The following is an 18,730-nucleotide window of genomic DNA, read 5'->3' as shown; positions in this document are numbered from 1 at the left end:
GCTATTATTGGTGTTTTTTAATCTTAGCCATTCTGACTGGTGTAAGATTATATCTCAAAGACATTTTGATTTGATTTCCATGATGGCTAAAGATGCTGAGCAGTTCCTTAAGTGTCTTTTGACCATTTGAGATTCTTCTGTTGAGAATTCTTTGTTTAGATCTGTACTCCATTTTTAATCAGGGTATTTGGTATTTTAATATTTAATTTCTTGAGCTCTTTATATATTTTGGAGGTAAGCCCTTTGTCCAATGTGGGGCTGGTGAAGCCCTTTTCCCATTCTGTAGGCTAGCATTCTGTGACAAGATAGGGTTTTAAAATATGAGGATGCTAAGCTTGGTGTGCATGAAAGGGGTGTGTAGGGAGTTAGGGAAGATTTGAAGAAGTGATGAATATGTTCAAAGCAAGTTTGTTCTTCCCAAAACATTTTAAGAAAGAAATTATGAGACAAAGGGGAAACTGATATATTTTACTAAGTGGCCACATTACAATTGAAAAAATAAAAGTCTTTTTATTTTATGATCATATCTATATGGCATTTAGGACAAGGCAAAAGTGGAGACACTTTAAACATCAGTGGAAGAGCCGCAATATTAGTTCTGAAGCAGCTGTTGTAAGGTGTCCATTGAGCGAGTGAGTAGGCAGGTGTGTGGGTCTGTGAGCACAGTGCAGGATCTGCCTGAGTGCTAGCAGAGACCAATGGCAGCGATGCCATGAGAGTGAGCATTCCTTACGTAGGCACCAAGATCAGCTTCACCTCCAAGGCGGAGATCCGTTACAAGGGCATCCTCTACAACATAGACACGGAGAACTCTATGGTAGCCCTTATGAAAGTCTATCCTTCCATTCAGAAGACAGACCAAAGACTGTCTAATACCACCTCAAGATGAAGTCTTTGAAAATATTATATTCTGGGGGAGTGATATCAAATATCTCACTGTTTGTGAGCTACAAAACTACAGTGTTCTTTGGCTCAGGCTCCAGCTATTGTTCATTCCTCTCACTAGGTTCTTCTTCTTCGTGATTCCAGTCAGTGGGTTCCTATGGACATAGAGTCGGTTCAGTCCAAGCACATTGGTTGGAGAGTGGTTTGGCGCTGCTGGTGCTGCTGGGAGCAGCTGCTGGTGTTGACATCCTTTGGAACAGAAGCATCAAATAGCAGTACCTTACCCAGAGCAGTGCAGTTGGTTCTGTCTTCACACAGAATACAAGATCTATAAAATCACAGCTAGCCCAAGGTCAATCAAGCCCTCAGTTAGACCCTTTAGAAAAAGTCCAGTCATGGAACAAGCAGTACAGACCTCCTCGACCCACTTACACACTCCAGCAACCGTTGGAAGAAGGAGCCCTATACCAACCAGGCCTTTGTCATCTACCAGCAAGAAAGCAGTAGAGAGCACAAGAGTATAGGTGAGCTCAAGTACACAAAGTCTCAAGGCCAGAATATGAGCAGCGCAGAAATGATAGAAAGAGGCAAATAGTTTCAGGTGTTCTTTCCATTCCAAGGAGAAGATGTTGGCATCATCGAGGTGGCAGGAGCACATTTGGTATTTATCGAGATTGGTCAATGAAATTTGAGAAAGACTTTGACTTTGAAAGTTCAAATGTACAATTTAACTAGGGGAAATCTACAGAGAGTTTCATAATAAACTTAAAGTAAAAGAAGATAACTTGAGAAACATGAGAAACCTATAAATGGTGAAGATAAAGAGACTCTAGAATGATACTCAAAACAGTGAAAGGAATGCTGATGAAGAAGGTCCTCTTAGACCAACTGCTATTAGAACAACACTAAATCCTTCTTTTCCAATATTTCCTGTGATGATAATAGAGGCAGGAGACCAACATGGCCTAAAGAAAGAAGGTTAAATGCTGAGATGTTTAGGATCCCACTTAGTCCTCACCATGGCTTTGGTGGTGGCAGAGGACATGGCAGTAGCTAAGGAGGGAATTTCACTGCCCCTCGATGATTTCATGGTGGATTCAGAGGTGGTCTTGGGGCAGGGAGTTTTCAGATTTTTGAATATAGGAAAAACCACAGCTTTTGGACAGTAAAAATTCTGTATTGCTCATAATGCTTTCTGAAAGAAATACAACAACATTGCTGCTTAGTCTATAAACAAGTCCTTGATAATAGGGGACTCCTAGCTCTTCCTGGTCCAGGAAAGTGGTTTCAGTCTTTGTGACTAATAAAGAAGTGAAGTTGCTGTCTGTCTGTCACCAGCACTGGGTTTTGTCTGTTTTTCTGTTTCACTTCAAAGCTACATTGCAGTTGCTTTTTGACAGGAAGGTTTGTCATAAAACATAAGCATGCATATATGTAGAGCAGCAAGAGGTCTGTTTCTTGCTTAGAGTCTAACTGAAATGAGCTGAGTGGGACTGCTAAGTATTTTCTCATCAATGAAAGGATTTTTCTAATCATTAATTAGTTGTATTCTGTGATTAGTTTGAGTTGCCTGAAGATAGGCCATGGTATTCTGTTTTGAGCCACAGAAGTTAGTATTTATGCATGTGCATGTGATTATGCATGTGTGCCTGTATCTTTTACTTTCTTTTTGAAGATCCTATAATATGAGGTAGCTTATTTTGACACTAAATTAGGGTGCTGGATGGTAAAGAATTTTGTCCATCAATAAGAGAGACACAGGTAAGTACTGTTTCTTAGGCAAAGGTTACTTTTTATATAGTTGTAAAATTTCATTATATTCCATTGCCAAAAAACATTGACTATGTAGAGCTATATAAAAAGCAACAAACTTTTTAAAGAATAAATGTTTAAAGTCAGCAAGCATATGTGTCCTTGCAGAAGTTGGTGTGCTGAGGAACAGAGATGTGGGTGGGTTCTTTCTCCCTTGCTTTCCAGGCTTAAGGTTTTTTTTTTTTTTAATGGTTGGAACATAAATGAAGATTTGATAACTTTATCCCATTATCTAAAAAGGATAAATTATTCATGCATGGTGTATGGACTTCATTTTGTAACAAATAACAAGATTTGTCCAAATAACAGATATTTTCAGTATATGAATGTAAATAATCATAAATGAGAATGTACCTCACTATATTTTCAAGTAAGTAACCTTCCCTCTTTAAGACATTAAAACTAGGCATCAGTTGACTTGTTCCTCCTGCTATGCCTAGAAATCTGTTGCAATGACATTGACTCCTATTATACTTTACGATGGAGTTTTCAGAACCATCTTGAACCTTTAAAAATCACTAACATAGTCTGTGGGCCTGTGACCCACTTATGGCTCCATGTATGCATTTGCTGCTAACTGCAAATTATTAATAACTTTTTTGATATTTAAGCTATTGTGTAAAAGATCTGGCCACTTTGTGTTTTTGACAAAGGCCATAGAATAAAGGATCCAAAGATTTAAGTATTTTTATTTACATTGATTCATGTTACCTTTCTCATTAAAACATTCAATAATAATAATAATAACTCAATAGAAGAAGACACTTCTCTGAGGAGACAGCAGACAATATCTTTCGAGGCCAGCCACTATTGTAGTTTATAGTTGAAGAATAATGTTGATTGTCTCCTTACTCTATTACTCATGCTATGATAATAGATGTCCTTATACACATGTTTATGTGGGGTCAGCTCATTGATCTCAATAATGAAAAAAATAAAAAAAATAAAAATCAACACAAACATTGAAAATGGAAAGAAAAGCAGTTAAATTATAGGCAAGGAATTAAAGCACAGGGAATGGGGGATGGATTTCATCCATGAACATTATTTTATTATATAAAATTCCCCAGCAATGACATTTACAAGAGGGTTTAATGGAGAGAAGGGGAACAAGGTGGTAGCTTAGTAATATCTCCATCAGTTTTTACTAAAGACACCTTGTTATACTAGCTATTTAGATGCTAAAGCACAGCCACAAAATCTGAGGAAACCAGGCAAAAGTGTGCAAGATCTTAGGGAAATTGTAAGAAAAGACAAGGCTTCAGCTTTCTGATTGCTTAGGACATGTAGCCTGCTCTTGTGTACTCATATATACATTACAAGTATGAAAGAAAGAATTGCCTAGCTTGGTGGTACATGCCTCGGGAAGCAGAGGCAGGTGGATCTCTGTGAGTTCGAGGCCAGACTGGTCTATATTAACTAGTTTCCAGGACAGACTCTAAACCTGTCTCAAAAAACAAACAAGAAAAGTATTGCCTTAAGTCATTCCTTCCTTAGTTCAAAATAACATAGCACAAATGAAGGATAAAAACTTATGTCTAGGCATTACAGTGAAGTCTGGTGCCAGGACTACCATGGTGAAAATCTGGTACTGGAAAGATTAGTCTCCTTTCCAGTGCTAATCCTACCTACTGCCAAGATGAAAAGAAAATTGAGCACAGGATCATTCTACTTTGGGGTCCAAATACCATGCTGTGTGCAGCAAAACCAAGAAACTTCAAAAAAAAATAACACTTGGTGGTAGAACATCTGGAGTTGGTGTACGTTCAGAGACTTATGAGTCCCCTTCAGACAGACCCTTGCATTTTTCTTAATCACTGCCAGGCTTGGTCTGAGCATTAATCAGTATCCTGAGACAATACAGGTACATATAGAAGCTGAATCAGAATGGCTTAATTTAGCATCACCCTTGGTGGCCAAAGGAATGTCTTTAGCACTCTTCATCACGAGAATGGAACAAAATTTTTCCTGGCCCATATTCATGGATTTAGCATATAAATCTAAGGGAAACCCATTGGATATCTCTAGATAGAAAATATGTATTATTAAAGGAGAGGTGTATGTTTGGGCATAAGTAGTTATCAACTTCATCATGTCTATGGCTGCACTCCTGAGATTGTGAAAGTCCTTGAAGCTGAGCAACTCAGCTGAAACCTACCTTATCATTAGGTTTGGTGTCTAAGGGGCTGTCTTCAACAGCACTAACTTGACCTAAGGCAGCATAGTTTGAATAAAGACTGTTTGTTAGAGGTGTAACAGTACAGAAAGTATAGAACTCTTGTGCAAATCAGTATTGTGCTGGTGAAACCTGAAAGAGAACAGGTCCTAACAACATGCATCACAAAGCCAATGTCTGCAGAATTGCTACATAGCTAAGCAGAGAATTGCAGTGCACTCGTGTCGGGGGAGGCCTCTAGTGTGTATCTGGCCACCTTCCACTTGTTTCTTTCCCTACCTTCCAGCTCAGACCTGAAATAACCACACAGATACTGTATCAATTAAATCACTGTTTGGCACATTAGCTCTAGCTTCTTATTTGCTAACTTTTACATATTAATTTAACTCATTTCTAGTAATCTGTGAATCACCATGAGGTTGTGGCTTACCAGTTAAAGTTCCCAGTGTCTGTCCCTTGGCTGGACTACATGGCTTCTCCCCAACTCCACCTCTTTTCTCCTACCATTCAGTTTATTTTTTCCTGCCTACTTCTGTCGTGCCCTGCTCTGCTATAGGCTCAAAGCAGTTCTTTATTAATCAATGGTATTTACAGCATACAGAGGGGAATCCCACATTACTCTCTATTAGATCTCTACTAGAAGCAGCAACTAGCATCTACTGGGCCTGGTGTCAGTGATTTCAGACTACAAAAACATGGCAGCAAGAAACCCAAATCTCTGTGAGGGAGGCCTAATTTAACAATATGTCATTTTCAAAATATCACATGTGAGCTGATAATATGACCAAGGTCGCAGAGTTGGGTGGCCACAAACTGCCAATGGTTTTCTTTTTAAATTGTGGGAAATACAACACAGAGAATATGAGAAAAGGAAAGAAGAAGAGAGAAAGAAATGGAAGTAGAGTTCTTATATTGTGGTTTGTATTATTCCTCACAAAGTCTATGTGTTAAAACTTTGTCTTTGGGTGTTGTTATGGGGAGGAGGTAGAACATGCAATAAGAGATGTGAAGCCGGGCGGTGGTGGCACATGCCTTTAATCCCAGCACTCGGGAGGCAGAGGCAGGTGGATCTCTGTGAGTTCGAGACCAGCCTGGTCTACAAGAGCTAGTTCCAGGATAGGCTTGAAAGCTACAGAGAAACCCTGTCTCGAAAAACCAAAAAAAAAAAAAAAAAAAAAAGAGAGATGTGGTACTCCAACCTCTCCATCTTTTCCTTTTGGCTTAGAATGTGACAATTTCTCCTGCATCTGAGCTCCCAGTTTTTCCATCTTCTATAACATGTAATGCCAAGGGATGGGGGTGGGGAGCTTGCCAGAGTCTGAAACACACTGTTTGGGATTTTAGAATCTGAAAACTGAGATAAGTAAACTACTCTTCTTATAAAATTGATCTACTTAAAATATGTCCTTATAGTAACAAAATTTATTCACTTTCTCTGATATTGATATGCTCTCCCTATTATCAAATTTTAATTTTGAAATGCATCATTTAAAGCAACTCATATACCTCTGTGCCACTAAAATTTGTTCAACCCAGTTGCTCCTTCAACACTGAGAGCATAAACAACGGTGTGAGTATTTTGAGAGATTTGGGGATGACTTCACACTGTGTTATTTAGCTCATGTATACCTTATCCTCCTTTTGCATTAAAGACCACTATTTTAATCCCATTTGAAAGAAGAAAATATTGCAAAGCCAAGAAAATAAAAATAACTGTGTATTTTTCTTTGCCAAATATGAGATGCAATATGAGATGCAGGTAAAGAAATAACTCAATGCAGTGGATTATAATAGCCCCTTAGCTAGTATAGCACATATATTGGTAATGTCTAGTTTTTATGTGCTGTAGTTAAAATAAGTTGTAAAAGATGAGTACAGAGTGGATTCTGTGAGATAATTTGAGAGCATAGCATGGGGAATAAAAATATACTTTCATCTGTAGTTCAAGAATCTGCAGATTCTTTACTTGAAGAGACTTGTATTTTTTCCATGTATTATCTATCATTAGAAAGTATTGTATTTTTGACAAAATAACATGTTAAGCTGCTAAAAGGTTATTTTCACCATTGTCAATGAAGAATTGAGTAGGAAATATGAATCTAGAAATTTTAAAAAGTTCTGAAAATGTACTATCATTGTTCTTTGATGACTAAAGCACCAACATATAAGAAATAGGGTTTTATAACCATCAATAAGAAGTTAATCCACTTTATCTATTTCTAATATTCTTGGGAAAACTGGCAAAAATTCATAGCTAGATAGTTGGTAAGTGTTATTTCCTTGTTTCCTTGTAGAAAGTTTTGAGTTTAATGCTTCTAATGAAAAATATGACAGGATGCAAAAGTACCTCAGCATATTGGTGTATTATTTCTATGACTATTTTTGTTTTTATTCACGTTCTTGGGCTATGATGAACTAGTTTACTTATGAATCTATCTCTGAATTCTCTTTATCAGTCCCTTTGGGAAATCACTTTAAGCAGAAAAACTTGTGTAGAATATAAATGCTCAAAAGACACTCTACATTGGTCAGACGAATTAGTCATACTATTTAGCTTGCTATATTACTGACTACCTTAGTTTTTTTATTTACCGTTTTTTAAAGTTTTAAGCAGAATATAGTAACATCAATTTCACTCCTCATCCCTGCTCCAACTGCTCACCTGTCATTTTTTATTTCCTGTCAAATCCATGTTCTTTTATTCTTTAATTATTATTGTCACCCACTTCCCTCCCCACACAAATTAGTATATAAAAGCAACTTAATGAGTCTGTTCACTGTTGTTATTGTGGTCAGTATATATTTTTATGATTGGAAGCCTGGGATTGGATACCATTTACAGGGCTCATCTCTGGAATAAATTAATAATTCCTTATTTTACTGTAGCTCTTCATATATCAGTAGTGTCCCATTCATCTTAGTATGTCAACTGCTGTGGTCATTATTTAAGTGGCTATGTTGTTGAAAGTTCTTGGGCGTAGCTTTCCTCTCAAATTTAGAAAATACAATCTTCTGTTCTTCTGATTCTTTCAATGTTTCTGTCCTTTCTTTTACCACATTCCCCAAGTCTTAAGTGTAGGAGGCAGGTTGCTGATGTATAAGTTGAGTCCAGACACTCCACAATCAGTTGCTCTCTGAATTTTGTTGGATGAGAGCTACACTTATCCATGGGAATAAGGACAATCATCTAAAGTACAGTTAATAATTACAGTCCTTATTAAAGTGGTAGTAGTATGTTTTACTCTAAGATCCATAACTTCCGTAGTTGTGGGTGGTTAGCTAGGTTTATTCCAAGCATGGATATTATCCAGGTCTCTCCTTCTATAGCTTTCAGTGTGTCTGATTGTGTCAAAGAGACTAGAACATAGGGATGGAGACTCCATTCAGGTACCAATTCAATCTCTTTGTGTACAATGAGCTGTGCAGATGTCTTCAAAAAGAGGCCCCGTCATCACTTTCAAAGAATGATTAACTGTCCTAGCACCATTCTGGGTTGTTTAGGGATTTCCACAGGACCCCCTTGGGCAACAGTTCAAACAAATATAAGCCATACCCACTACTGAAAGTCTTATTTGGGCACAAAAGAAGGCCAATTTAGCCTGTGTATCTTCCTCCATTACTAGTATTTGTCACTGGGGTCACCCTTATATATTCCAGGAAGTTTCCACTGCATAGATTTCCACTCATCCCTCCAAATTCCCCCAGTTCCAGCTATCTCTTGACCTACAGTCTTTCCAGCTTGCAAGATCTGCTGGGGTAATAGTGGCACAAACATGTAGGGAAGGATAACAAATGTCTTGTTTAACTTGTGGCCCATTCCATCAGATGGAGTCAATTCTCTAAACAAGTAGAAACTGGATAGTGCAGAGATATAGGGTATAATCAAGCATGCCTAGCAAAATGAAAAAAGAAGTGAAATTATTCCTAATGATATTCTGTTATATATACTCATAGATCTGTGCCTTATCCAGTTGTCATCAGAGTGGCTTAGTAGCAGATAGAAATTGGAGCCCAGAGAAAGATATTATGCAGAGTGAGATCTAAATTGGAGATCTCCATCAAGTCCCTCCCTTGTAGTTTGGGGGATATCCTGCAGAAGATGGGGCAGAGATTGTAGGAATCAGAGGACACAGAGGTTACCAGAACATGGACCACTAAATAAACAAAGTGGGGCTTACATGGACTCAGAGACTGAAGTGTCAACCACAGTGCTTACAATGTTCTCTACCAAGTCCTCTGCCTTTATGTTATAACTGTTAGCTGGGTATTTTTGTAAAAATCCTTACAGTGGGAGTAGATATATCTCTGAGTATTTTGCCTGCTCTTGGGACATTTTTTTCTCCTATTGGGTTGCCTTCTCCAGCTTTGAGAAGAGGTCTTTTCCCTTGTTTAATGTTTTGTGCTATTTAGATTTAGTCTCTTGGAGGTCAGGTCCGTTTTGAAGGGAAAAGTAGGAGGGGTGTATCTGGGTGAGATGGGAACTGGAAAGGAGCTGGGAGTAGTGGAAGGTGGGAAGATGTGTTTGGGATGTGTTGCATGAGAGAAGAATCTATTTTCAATAAAAAAGAAGAAAAATTCCATGCTTATATACGGGAAATTTTGAGTACTTGCTACCCACAAGGTAAAATATTGTCTAGTTCACATTTGTTACCTTACATTTATTTTCCGTTTATTTTGAAAGATGATATCCTGGCTATGCTGGACTAAGACTTACAGGTAGCTGAATATGACCTTGAATTGTTTTGTTTTCTTGTCTCCAGAACCCAAGTGTTAGGATTATAGACATGAACCACTATTAATGGCTTTAATGTCTAATACCACCAAATTCTAATGCATATTTCTCAGCAATTGTAAATCCACTGTTGATAGTATCAAACTTGGTATCTACTACATAAAGTATAGAAAAAGAAAATAATGATGTGTAATTTTATACTTAAATAAATAAATGTGGTGGTTTTAAAGCTACTTTATGTTGTATTTTTTTTTTTACAGGAGCTTTAACTTTAACTGACTCAATATAAAGTAAATATATTTACATTCTCAGTGACTAATTAGTTAGGTTTGTTTGCCAGGCTCTCAAGTTCTAGAAAAATTTTAAAATAATCCTTTTATGTTTCTTCAGATAGATTTTCAACAGCAATGCTATTTTAATAAAATTTTCAAATGATATGCCATGGTGGCTACATGGCTTAATTAAGGCCTATGTGTATTTTGAAAGATACAATGTTTAACTTGGCAAGCAAGAAAAATATCCTTTAATATTAATGAGGAATATTTAAAAATGAAAATATTTTGTATATTATATGACATAAAAGTTCTCATTAAATATGACTAGATCACCTTAAATTTATTTTTATATACTGAAGATAAGAAATAAAGAAAAAAGCAGTGAAGAAATTTATAACAGGTCTTTTGACTTTATTGGTCAAAACATGTAACCTATGCTTAACATACAGTTCCAGACTGTGGTCATTGTCTTATAAGCAAAAACATGTATATGATAATGTTTGACCTATTAGTGAATTTATGTAAAACATGCTATAGATTAAAAAACTATTTTTGCAAAACACCTCTCTAAAATCGATATATTTATTTTGTATATTTCATTTTGTATTTTGTAGCATTGTTCTTATTTTTTTTGCAGCAGTCATTTCATATTGCTATTCTTCATTCATGTTATAGCAAAGCACTTAATTCTAAAAGTAGTGACCCATGTCTCCAGACATTTTTATGGGCCACACTGGTTATGATGTCCAAAGGCCTGCTTACTATTTAAACCATGATTTCATGAGGAAAATCCAATAGTGAAACTTTAATTATGAGAATACTATACTTAAAACCATACTAAAATGATAGCTTATGTAGAATAAAATTTGGTAATCCTTAGAACCACCTTGAACCTTATCCAGAAGATTTAACTATGCATGGGCCCTACTAACAATATCTCATTAAAAATAACATCACGTGCCGGGTGGTGGTGGCGCACGCCTTTAATCCCAGTACTTGGGAGGCAGAGGCAGGCAGATCTTTGAGTTTGAGGCCAGCCTGATCTACAAGAGCTAGTTCCAGGACAGGCTCTAGAAACTACAGGGAAACCTTGTCTCGAAAAACCAAAAAAATAAATAAATAAATAAATAAATAAATAACATCACGTTTAACATGGTTTCTTTCACAAAGGAGAAAAACATACCTTTATGAAATCAGATATTTTAATACAAACTGTTTAAATTTAAAATATAAATAAAGAAAAAAAATAAAATATAAATAAAGTTTGTTCATAAAGCAAAGGAAAAATGATAAACATTAAAAAAAAAACAGGTATTGGACTCCAGTCTGGAGAAAGTAAACTGAACTGATCTCCCCATAGTCTACTTCATCAACAAGAATTTTGTCCCAGAAAATAAGAAACACTCACTAGCTTTATACACATCTCAACATATCTACCAACCTCAAATACCTTTTTATACCCACCAAAGAAAACTCATTCATGCCCTCATGTACCAGATCAAAAACTAGGCCATGTTGTAGACCACAAACCAATACAGACAGAAATTAAAGCATGAAGAATCAAATAATTGAATTATATTTAAAACTAAAATTATATTTAAATTATTTAAAAATTATATTTAATTGAATTATATATTAAAAGTCCACAAAAGTTGACATGAGTATTGAGCCAAACAAAATGGTTACCTGCAAAATCAAATGTGAATTGAGCAGGAAGTCTATAGTAAACAATATAAACAGAATATAATTGTCATAAATTAAGGAACCTACCCAATATTTTATTTTTTGTCTAATTTTCCAAACATTAGTGCATACTTTTTTCTAGGCTTGTCATTTGTAACTATGGTTATGATGCTAATCTGAGAAATTAACAACAAAATTAGCATGAATTTCACTTTTTCCAAAAACAAAATATTTTTTTAGTGACATTTCTTAAAATTTCAGCATATTACTTTACTTATTAAGTCAGGACTTTTTATATTTGCATTTATGGAAGGCAAATTTATGACTACCTTTTTGCCAATTGATAGCTCTTTTATGTGTATACGAGCTGTTTTACTTGCTACAAATTTCAAATAGATCAAATTATGAGATATATAATAATTATGATAGAATTCCCAACATTAACAGACAGCATAATTCCCCTCTCATATTGGGGTTATAATTAATATAATAACTGTTCCTTTAAGACACGTACTGATTTTTCATCTAAATCTCTGTATACTGAACAATGGATTAACTAGTGTCCATAATTCTATTTGCCAAACCAATATATTATTAAATAGGTACATTTCTGTCCATCAAATGATAACTACCAAGTTCAGTATACTAAAGAATTAAACAGTGACTTAACAGTAGTCTATTAACTTCTATTACTGTGTGTTGAGCTGAAAATGTGATATAAAGATTTTAGATTTGTAGAGAACAGGGAATGAGAAAGACTTCAAGCCTTTATTATAGATAGATATTGGAAGGATACCATGTGAGACATGAGCCTTGGACAAGGAAGTGGACTTTTGTGTTACATGTCTTTCTGGGCAATGTTGGAATTTGGATGTGTATTTTGTGACTGTCTCACAGGAATGTGATAAATCTAGGTTAGAGCAACAGCAAGGCAGATTAGGTACAGCAAGGTATGGATGTGTGAATGGTATCTGTGACAAAAGTCCTCATGGCCGACTTCAACATAGCACACTGAAAATATTTTAACTGGCCACCTAGACAAAAACTGGTCCTAAACATAATTTTGTTGGGAACACTACTTCCTTCTTAGCTTGACGACAATTTGTAGCTCTGTTCTTTCTGTACAAATTCTTTTAACTACTTAAAAATTTTAATCAATAAAATTATGAGCTACAAAAGGTGTGTGATGAATTTTCCTACATAAGCTGATCTTTGATTAAAAGGAGAAAGAAAGGTAGGAGAAAGGAAGAAAAGACAGACAAGGAAGAGAACAGCAAAGGCACGCAAGGCCCATTTTAGATAGCTTTTCTGTTTCCTTAATTATTTTTCCAATAAGAACTTGAAAGAAATTAGAATTTTTCTTTCATGCCTATCTTTTTTATCTCTTTAGTGCCAATAAAGTAGAAGAGGGACACCAATTTTCACTTTTAAAGGTTTTTCTTGAGAATATGTGAATCTCAAACAAATAGTGATACATAATGATTACATCTTTCTTAAACTTTATTAAGATTCCAACTCTGTCTCTTTCCCATGAAATCCAACCAACTTACTGATGTCTGACAAAGAATGTCACTGTACTACCTGGCCTGTCTCACATCATGAAATCAACAAACATTTGCTCTCAGACAAAATTGAATTTTCTACTCTTTATGTTCATTTCAAAGGAAGGGCATGCACAGTGGGTCTTCTATTACCAGGTATATTATTTAGAGTTTCTATTGATGTGAGAAAACACCACAACCAAAAGCAACTTGTGAAGAAAAGATTTGCTTTATCATACAAGCCTGTACTTATGTTGCTTGTGGATGGAAGTCAAGGCAGAAACTTAAGGTAGGAATCTGAAGGCAAGAACCGAAGCAGACACCATTGAGAATACTGCTTGCTGACTTCCTTCTTGTTTGCTAAGTTTGTTCAACCCAGAGGTGGCAGCATGCACAGTGATCAGGGATCTCCCATATCAATCATCAATTAAGAAAATGTTCCATAGACTATAGGCAATAAGTTGTAGGAATTTACTCAGTTGAGATTCCCTTTCCCAAATATATCTAGGTTTGGTCAAGTTGACAAAGACCAACCAGGACCTTTCTTGTTTTCTCCTTCCACTCTATTCCCCATATGTGTCCTTCCTTTTCCTTAGCTTCTCCTCCATATCTTGTCTAGTCTTCATAGGATATCTTCTCTTGCACTATTAAAAGCTCACCTTTTATTCCAGATGTTGGTCTAATTAAGTCAATCAGTGAAGATGTTCCTGATATTAGGATTATAAATATTTCTTAATTTTGAAATTCTTTAGTAAAATTTGGTTAAAATATTTTTGTATTGTTAAAACTAGTATATGATATTTCTATATTTGTCAAGTATTTTCCCTTTAATTGACTTAAATCATTTAGTCATTAATTTTTTCTTATAGATTTAGACTAAAATCAATTATAGAAAACTACCAAATATTTTAATGACAATAAAATCTTATGTTATTGAACTATTAATGTATTTAGAAATGTCAATTTAGTTGGATTTATGTTATCATTATAAAAACAATAGATTTCATGTTAGTTATTTCATATATGTTTTGTTTGTAAATTGTATAGCAACATCTCATTTATTATGATTTTAAAATCATATGTGATTTTCTCCCTTAGGTTTATATGAGCTCATCTTATATACAAAGAGTACTCCTGTCTTTTATCCAGTTTATTTATAAATTTTATTTGTTTGCAATATAATATTGTGAGAAGAGTTCAACAATTTGAGATGATATGCCCCACTCTGCCTTGTGATTACATTAATCATCATTGAAGTTGAAATTTTTATTCCTCTAGTAGGATAAATAACTTTTTAAAACTATAATTGAACCCTGGCTTCACATAAGTACCTCAGGCTGGCTTTGAGTTAGTAATCTTCCCAAAAGCATTAAACAGTGACTTTAAAGGTGTTTCCTAGGAGACCCAGTTAAACTTTCTTTTTACATTTTGATGTTTTTAAAACTTATTGCCATCTATAACTTATAATAGTAGGTAATAGTGAGGTTTACATAGAAGCTTTCTTTCTAAATAGTTCTCAAGCATATTAACACTATTGAGAAGGAAGCAATGTTTTCCTCTGATTTGAGTTTTCTCTTGTAAGAAATATCAAGCTGTTTGGTTATTGTAAATGTTTACATGTAAACAATCAAATTTTCCCCAAGAGCTGTTTATTGTAGAATATACAGGTCAGTATTTATTTAAGACAATTTGTAGGTCTCATTAGTTTACAGGTATAGTATAATTACAATCTTTCTTTTATCTTACATTTAACTGTTTAATTTTACAGAATCAATTTTTCTGTATATAAAAATGTTTTCTTTGTTACCAGAATGTGGTTTTTTTTAATCAAACTGAGCGTAGCTAGCACTCTGTAGTATAAAAGAGATGAAAGCTTGTCTGTTCTGGATGAAAAAGCCTGATGCCCTGAGCACTAGGACTGTGCAGCATCCTACCTGAACAGTTTTAGCATTCCTGAGTCCCATGTTTAAATCTATTACCCTATCTTGACTTTAGCATGTTTTAAATAAATATCCATGAAATTGCACTGTATGTTATTTGAAATTGAATGGAAATACATAAATTAGGTTAAAAATAATTCATATTGAAATTTATGTCTTCTATTGATGACCAGTTTGTTGCATGTTGTTTGTAACAATCTGGAATTTCTTCTCTATCCAATGCTATAGCATTTTGCCACTAAAGGGCCACACACAGGTTCTGTTTTTGTTTTTGTTTTTTTTTTTTTTGTTCCTATGGTGTATCACACCAATTAGTAAAGAGAAATCTGAGAAATGTTAGGCCTATTCTCTGCCTAGCCTCATGATTTTACTATGATGCTCAACTGTTATACTATTAATTGTCATTGATCATTTTTTGCTAGGTTGAGATAATATAATGTACTCTAAAATAAATACAATAATTTACTTCCTCATTAAATTTTCATAATCATCCATTTAAGTAATGCTATTATTCTTCTAGGTTTACATAAGAGAAAAGTAAGTTGAGTACCTAGAATATAATGTTGAAGAGATTAGCATGGATCTAGTATTACAAGTCTAGCATATTCTTAAATTTTTATCTATTTCCTCTATGTATGGAAGTAAAAATCATATTAAACATAGTACTATGAATAATAACATTTCTATATCACCACATCAAAAATCGCTAGCCCATTATTGAGTCTTTGTAAAAAAGGAAAAAAATTTTGATAAATAAAATTACACAAAAATTTAAAACAATAGCCCTCAAAAATAAGCTTTATTTCAAATATGTTTTGCCAATAATAGTCAAGGAAACAAGTTTTTTTTTAAGATTTTTTTTATATTTATTTATTTATTATGTATACAATAGTCTATCTGTATGTATGTCTGCAGGCCAGAAGAGGGCACCAGACCTCATTACAGGTGGTTGTGAGCCACCATGCGGTTGCTGGGAATTGAACTCAGAACCTTTGGAAGAGCAGGCAATGCTCTTAACCACTAAGCCATCTCTCCAGCCCGGAAACAAGTTTTTAGGATATCAAGTTTGTGGTCAGCACAGTTACATCTCAAGTAGTAGTAATTTACCTTTTAAAAGTTTTCTCATGGCCATCAAGACTGTAAAAATAGTGTTTTCCAGGGGAAAACCAACTGCTGAAGAAGCTGGGGATGTAGACAATGCTAATAAAAGGCACAACAACAACAACAAAAGAAGAAGGAGTAAAGAAGAAAGTGATGAAAATCTGTTTTGTGTCCAAATACCCTAATCAATTTTTAAAAGATTTTTATTTATTTATTATGTACACAACATTCTGCCTCCATATATGCCCGCATGCCAGAAGAGGGTGCCAGATCTCATTACAGATGGTTGTGAGCCACCATGTGGTTGCTGGGAATTGAACTCAGGACGTCTGGAAGAGCAGCCAGTGCTCTTAACCACTGAGCCATCTCTCCAGCCCTACCCTAATTAATTTTGTGAACAAAGAAACACACCCTAAAGGACAATAATGGGAGTGTTGTATTCTTGGGGAAATTTCACTTAAAGCTATCATGCTCTATACTCAAGTTATAGTTCGTTATTTGTAATGTAAAATTTTCTAAAGTCATTAAGTCACAGTTGTTTGATCTTCTTCCTTTGTCAATACATCTTGCATTACAATTTCGATGCTAAACTGAGAGTGGATTATCTCTCAGAGAGACAGAAATACAATACCAAGAATGTAACCAACTACTTTACTGTTGCCCCTTCCTCAGAATCAATAAAGACAACTGAACAAGGGAAGATTTCATGTCTGAAATATACTGCCAGGAACTTCTGTTTAGCACTAAGCAATGTGCTTGTGCAGCATGGAAACACTGCTCCTATTGTCTCATAATAGTGTACCTGATATAGTTTTTTCTAGCTAGTTTTCAAAAAACTTTTTTATTACAAACATTTAATTTCCAGCTGTCTATGTCTTTAGAATGTAAAACATTTTTGTAAGTGGTATAAGAGTTGAATGTAAGCCGGGCGGTGGTGGCGCGCGCCTTTAATCCCAGCACTCGGGAGGCAGAGGCAGGCGGATCTCTGAGTTCGAGGCCAGCCTGGTCTACAAGAGCTAGTTCCAGGACAGGCTCTAGAAACTACAGGGAAACCCTGTCTCGAAAAACCAAAAAAAAAAAAAAAAAAAAGAGTTGAATGTAGTCATACTTTGTTTCTGTTTTAACAATTAAAGCTTGTCTGAAGATCTGAGTGCAGAGTTAAGCCACAAGAAGCCTGGCAGAGAAGGCACACACCCTCTGTCCCAGGACTGAGGAGACAGAGGGAGAAGGATTTCTGTTAATTAAAGGCTACTCTGATCTACACAAAATTGAATCTGTGTAAAAGAGAAACAGAGCTCACACAAAGGTTTGATCCCAGCACTAGGGAGATGGAGGCAGGGATGATATGGCTGGTTTGAGAGGGGAATATAAGGCTTTGCCCTTTGACTTCAGTGGTCCTGCCTAGAACTTTTTGGAACTATTAAAGCCAACTATCAGGATGGAGCATTCATTTTTCTAATTTTGTTGACTAAATATTTTAGTATCTAGCAATGGTTTCTTCTAAAGCTCTGGTGGGCAACCGTGCACAATGGGAACAGCATGTAATGCAATATATATTGGATTTCTCACACTAACAACTGAAGGGAGGTATCTCATACCAATCCTTGGCTTTATGTTTCTATGTTTTCTGCAAGGAACATGATTCCTCATCCCTTGTAAGAAATATATTGTTGAAAATTTCAAGGACTTATTTGGTTGTGGTTATGGTGGTGGTGGTGGTGGTGGTGGTGGTGGTGGTGGTGGTGGTGGTGGTGTGTGTGTGTGTGTGTGTGTGTGTGTGTGTGTGTGTGTGTGTAAGAGACAAAGAGTGGTATATGTACTCTTAAATGAATAGGTGGGTACATGTTGAGGTCAGAGGTCGATTTTGGGTATCTTCCTCAAACTGTCTTCATTATCATTTTAGACATGGTCTCTAAGTGAACCCTGAGCTCACCAATTCAGCAAGGCTGGCTTGTCAACAGGCTCTATGTATGTCCTCTGATATTTGTATATATTGAACCATAGTGATGTTATTGTGGGTGGGGGTAATGGTAATCCAGATTCAGAGACACTTGATTGAATGATCAGCAATTTACTGAGTATGTCTATGACATGTTGGTATTATATTTTATAGAAAATAATGTTAAGACTTAAGAAACTATATTTCATGTTAGGCAATATAATAAAGAAAACATGAATGATAATCCTTCCACATGAAAAAAATGTCTTACGAGTTTTGAGATTATTTACAAAATACATAATATTGTACAAAAGACAGAAAACCAAGTGGAAGAAGTTTTTATGAAACTTCATTCATGGACTTCTTTGTGATACCCAATAATCATTCATGTTAAGTGTGTGTGTGTGTGTGTGTGTGTATGTCATTGTTTATTACAAAAGAAGTGTAATGATTCAGACTTTATTCAGCAACAACAATGGCACAATCTTGATGGTCCTTAATCAGCAATATTTTTGAAATATTTGTAAATTTAATCTCCAAAATTTGTACAAATCAGAAATAGACTTAAATATGGTTGTATAGAAAAACACATTAAATTATTTTCTTCATGGAAAAAATAATTTCTGTATAGAATAGTAAAATATTT

The 18,730-nt window shown here is 35.2% G+C and overlaps 1 pseudogene; it reads left to right on the top strand.

Annotated features, from left to right (window-relative positions):
- Positions 1-712: 712 nt before the first annotated feature.
- On the top strand, positions 713-2,074 carry LOC119827140 (annotated as a pseudogene).
- Positions 2,075-18,730: the final 16,656 nt, after the last annotated feature.

Source organism: Arvicola amphibius, chromosome 12 (genome assembly GCF_903992535.2).
Source record: "Arvicola amphibius chromosome 12, mArvAmp1.2, whole genome shotgun sequence".
NCBI classification, from domain to species: domain Eukaryota; kingdom Metazoa; phylum Chordata; class Mammalia; order Rodentia; family Cricetidae; genus Arvicola; species Arvicola amphibius.
The sequence above is the reverse complement of the archived record's forward strand: the minus strand, read 5'-3'. Positions and strand labels throughout refer to the sequence as shown.